The sequence below is a fragment of the Schistocerca piceifrons genome, unplaced genomic scaffold (genome assembly GCF_021461385.2).
Source record: "Schistocerca piceifrons isolate TAMUIC-IGC-003096 unplaced genomic scaffold, iqSchPice1.1 HiC_scaffold_71, whole genome shotgun sequence".
Classification (NCBI taxonomy): Eukaryota; Metazoa; Arthropoda; class Insecta; order Orthoptera; family Acrididae; genus Schistocerca; species Schistocerca piceifrons.
This window is the reverse complement of record NW_025728959.1, coordinates 20,001-25,000: the sequence shown is the minus strand read 5'-3', so window position 1 is coordinate 25,000 and position 5,000 is coordinate 20,001. Positions and strand designations below refer to the sequence as shown.

The window sequence follows — 5,000 nt, the reverse complement described above, 5'->3', positions numbered from 1 at the left end:
GCCATCTATGCGCATCTGACAACACTACGTCCGCACCACAAAACATACCGCCATCTGTAGGTCTCCCGCAACATGACCTCCTCCAACGACGATACCGCCATCTATGCGACGCCAAGCCGATTAAGACAGCGATGGCGCCACAGTGCCCGCCTTTCGACGCCACCCACAAAGCCTGCAGCCTCTGTCGACCATAGCACCCAATCTCCAGTGGCTCTGCCGCACGAAGCCGTGGACCGGCAATGACTCCACCCGCACCCGTTCGTGCACCACCCCAACCGCCAAACTCGCACCTCCAGCGGATGAACGGCGGAAGTTTCCCGCACTCGTAAAGTGCAATCCACCCCTATAACTTGCGTTTCATGAAGAGTTATTTCCAATATGCGACATTCCCGCTGTCCCTATACATGAGCCGCGACCTGTACCACTTACGAGCGAGAGACGCGATCGCGTTGCTCACTGTACGGCGTCCGATACCGAGCCATCAGCATGTCGGTCCCCATGCGCGTTGCACTCGCACTCGCAGTCGCAAAAACGTGGGGCAAATATATTACGCGGAAGAGCTATAACAGACCGAGCCCCACTGCATGGGGAGAGTCTTTGTCACTAATGTACACAGATGGAACATTTTGGACTGGAACCAGATTACCCGTACACACGGCGCTGATTAGTAATCAATGCAGAGCCATCAAACTACAGCAAATATACACAACTGTCCGTATACATGCTGAAAGAGTCTGCCCACAATGGGAACCACACGTCAGCCAGACACTCTGATCACGCACCACTCTCTGCTTCTAACGGGCGCACATACAATATGTAAGCACCAGCATGGAACAACATCCAGTGCATCTTCTCCGCCACATTACACAATCCACACTATCACAACCAGACCAGGAGGTCCATGCGGAAAATACAATATCCCAGCCTTTCGACATCCACCATTGCGCAGACCAGGCACCAACACCCACACATGTCCTATACAACGGTGCACCCAACATCACAATAGTACCTCCTGTCACAGCGCACAAACAATGACATGAGTCAAAGACACAGGTCTCACACAAGCATAGAATTGGAGCGCCGCCTCTAATAAGCCAAAGGTGCATCCTGACGTGACAAATCTGATCATGTCACAAGCATTCACTTACTATAATCACTATCAAGGAACCTGCCGCCCCCGCCCCCCCCCCCCTACACCTTTCCTTACAACAACGTGTAACCTAACCTAACCTAACCTATGTTGTACCTTAACCTAACCTATGTTGTACCTTAACCTAACCTATGTTGTACCTTAACCTAACCTATGTTGTACCTTAACCTAACCTATGTTGTACCTTAACCTAACCTATGTTGTACCTTAACCTAACCTATGTTGTACCTTAACCTAACCTATGTTGTACCTTAACCTAACCTATGTTGTACCTTAACCTAACCTATGTTGTACCTTAACCTAACCTATGTTGTACCTTAACCTAACCCATGTTGTACCTTAACCTAACCCATGTTGTACCTTAACCTAACCCATGTTGTACCTTAACCTAACCCATGTTGTACCTTAACCTAACCCATGTTGTACCTTAACCTAACCCATGTTGTACCTTAACCTAACCCATGTTGTACCTTAACCTAACCCATGTTGTACCTTAACCTAACCCATGTTGTACCTTAACCTAACCCATGTTGTGCCTTAACCTAACCCATGTTGTGCCTTAACCTAACCCATGTTGTGCCTTAACCTAACCCATGTTGTGCCTTAACCTAACCCATGTTGTGCCCTAACCTAACCCATGTTGTGCCCTAACCTAACCCATGTTGTGCCCTAACCTAACCCATGTTGTGCCCTAACCTAACCCATGTTGTCCCCTAACCTAACCCATGTTGTCCCCTAACCTAACCCATGTTGTCCCCTAACCTAACCCATGTTGTGCCCTAACGTAACCCATGTTGTGCCTTAACGTAACCCATGTTGTGCCTTAACGTAACCCATGTTGTGCCTTAACGTAACCCACGTTGTCCGCTAACGTAACCCACGTTGTCCGCTAACGTAACCCACGTTGTCGCCTAAACCTGCTCTGTAATTGTTATACGACTCGTTCAATTAGTGTAGTGTTGCCCACCCGCAACCCTCGCAATATAGTTCGCTACTCGCACTGCCCGCTCCCCTGTGTATCGCTTCATGTTAAACACCTTGCAAGTCTTGCTGACTTTCCACATGCTCCTGCTGTACACTGTAATGTGGATGGCAGCAGGACGTACATGCCGCCCCCCCCCCCCCCCACCCCTCCCCACGTCCCCACGTCCCCACCTTGCCCCCTGCCTTCGCAAGCTGGTTGGTGACAAGTTTGCATGTTCAATGCCCTTCGCATGCGACGTACGCAGGCTACGTTGTGGTGCGGCCTGTGTCAACTGTCCGCTGATGTCGTACGCGTGAACCACAATCTGTACTGCACATTCGTCCTTATGTACTGAATGATACATCGTGGCACATGTGTGACCGTACAACGACTGCGCCCAAAAACGGCGGACCATACAGTGCAAATATTGTGCACGCAGCTACGTGTCGTCTCCCTATGAGAGCTGGATTGCAGTGTGGTACGCCATAGAGACGTGTGGGAGGAACGGACGCCGTGGATGGCGATCAGCATGAGCTGTGTGTGTTGATGTATTCGGACCTAGTCGTCTCTCCTCAAACACCGTGATAGCATGGTGCACCGCGTTCCATATCTGCGACATGCTACAGAGGCCGGTTGACAGTCGTTCGAGCAATGGACATCGCATACGTACGGGGGCCACCTTCCACGTATTGTCTAGGCGTGCACATTTTGTTGCGTGTATGTGGGCAGACGTAGTGTGGCGTGACACCTGACACAGGCATGCAATAATCGTTGAAGTTGCTAATGGCGATGGACGCCTACGTTTTCTGGTGAAGTTACGCAAATGAAGAAATGGTAACCCGTTGTGGTGCGGTTGTTCTCGCTAGGGGTGAATCGGTGATGGCGACGATAGGTTGAGGTACTAACCGGTTGTTCCAGCGATACCCACCATGCCGATGAAACTGAACGGCATCTGGGTGTGAAGCGATACGCGGTGGTGGCTGGGTGGGACCGTCCCCGGCCGGTGAGGGGGCGCCTCCCGGCGTGCTGGCCGCGCGGTGCGTGGGCGCACGCGCTACAGCCGGCTGGTGGGGGCGGCCAGTGGCAGGCGCGCCGGCCGACGGACGCGGCAGGCGTCGCAGCTGCGCGCCGGCGCACCCTGCGCGCGGCGCCGTGCGGCCAAAGTAGGTCCTCGCGGGCCCGGTGCGAAGCGCGGTGGACATCTTCAGTGTGCTGGTCCGATTGAGGACTGTGTGCGTTGAGGATGCGCCGCCGCCCGGCGCTCGGCGCCGCGACGCCGTCTGCTGCTCGGTCGCCCCAGCGGTTCTCGCTGGTGGTTTGTATCGCAGCTGTGCGGATGTGTTGGCGCGTGCGCTGTGCTGGGAGAGTTCGCTTCGGCACCCAAGTGGGGCTTTTGTCCTTCTGTGGCGCTGGCGTTGGAGCTGCCGGTCACCGTAGGTGGCGCGTGTTGTCTCCCGCCGGCAATGCCACGACAGCACGCTCCCGGGCCTCTGTCGGCAGCGGCAAGCTCAGTTGGGAGCACGGGTGGTCGCACCGAAAGCGTCTACTCGCCTAACTCCGGGCGATTGCGCCTCTCTCGAACCCGACCAAGTACTTGGGACGGCGCTGCGCGCCGCCGGGACCTGAGAGGGTTTCGAGGTGTATTGTGCAGGGGAGCTCAGCCTCCTCCTGTTTGCAGAATGATTGAGCGGACGCTTGCGTGTTCGCGCGGGCCCCCGGGACACACTCCCGGGCGGCCGGCTGCTCAGCTCTAGTTGGCGCAGCTCCCTGGTTGATCCTGCCAGTAGTCATATGCTTGTCTCAAAGATTAAGCCATGCATGTCTCAGTACAAGCCGCATTAAGGTGAAACCGCGAATGGCTCATTAAATCAGTTATGGTTCCTTAGATCGTACCCACGTTACTTGGATAACTGTGGTAATTCTAGAGCTAATACATGCAAACAGAGTCCCGACCAGAGATGGAAGGGACGCTTTTATTAGATCAAAACCAATCGGTCGGCTCGTCCGGTCCGTTTGCCTTGGTGACTCTGAATAACTTTGGGCTGATCGCACGGTCCTCGTACCGGCGACGCATCTTTCAAATGTCTGCCTTATCAACTGTCGATGGTAGGTTCTGCGCCTACCATGGTTGTAACGGGTAACGGGGAATCAGGGTTCGATTCCGGAGAGGGAGCCTGAGAAACGGCTACCACATCCAAGGAAGGCAGCAGGCGCGCAAATTACCCACTCCCGGCACGGGGAGGTAGTGACGAAAAATAACGATACGGGACTCATCCGAGGCCCCGTAATCGGAATGAGTACACTTTAAATCCTTTAACGAGTATCTATTGGAGGGCAAGTCTGGTGCCAGCAGCCGCGGTAATTCCAGCTCCAATAGCGTATATTAAAGTTGTTGCGGTTAAAAAGCTCGTAGTTGGATTTGTGTCCCACGCTGTTGGTTCACCGCCCGTCGGTGTTTAACTGGCATGTATCGTGGGACGTCCTGCCGGTGGGGCGAGCCGAAGGCGTGCGACCGCCTCGTGCGTGCTCGTGCGTCCCGAGGCGGACCCCGTTGAAATCCTACCAGGGTGCTCTTTATTGAGTGTCTCGGTGGGCCGGCACGTTTACTTTGAACAAATTAGAGTGCTTAAAGCAGGCAAGCCCGCCTGAATACTGTGTGCATGGAATAATGGAATAGGACCTCGGTTCTATTTTGTTGGTTTTCGGAACCCGAGGTAATGATTAATAGGGACAGGCGGGGGCATTCGTATTGCGACGTTAGAGGTGAAATTCTTGGATCGTCGCAAGACGAACAGAAGCGAAAGCATTTGCCAAGTATGTTTTCATTAATCAAGAACGAAAGTTAGAGGTTCGAAGGCGATCAGATACCGCCCTAGTTCTAACCAT

At 53.7% G+C, this 5,000-nt stretch overlaps 1 non-coding gene across 1 annotated transcript in view; it reads left to right on the top strand.

Moving 5' to 3' along the window:
- Positions 1-3,878: 3,878 nt before the first annotated feature.
- Positions 3,879-5,000, top strand: part of LOC124769745 — a 1,909-nt gene continuing 787 nt past the window's right edge. Inside the window, exon 1 of the ribosomal RNA XR_007013043.1 lies at positions 3,879-5,000. This exon is cut by the window's right edge and continues 787 nt beyond it. This is a non-coding gene — a ribosomal RNA (small subunit ribosomal RNA).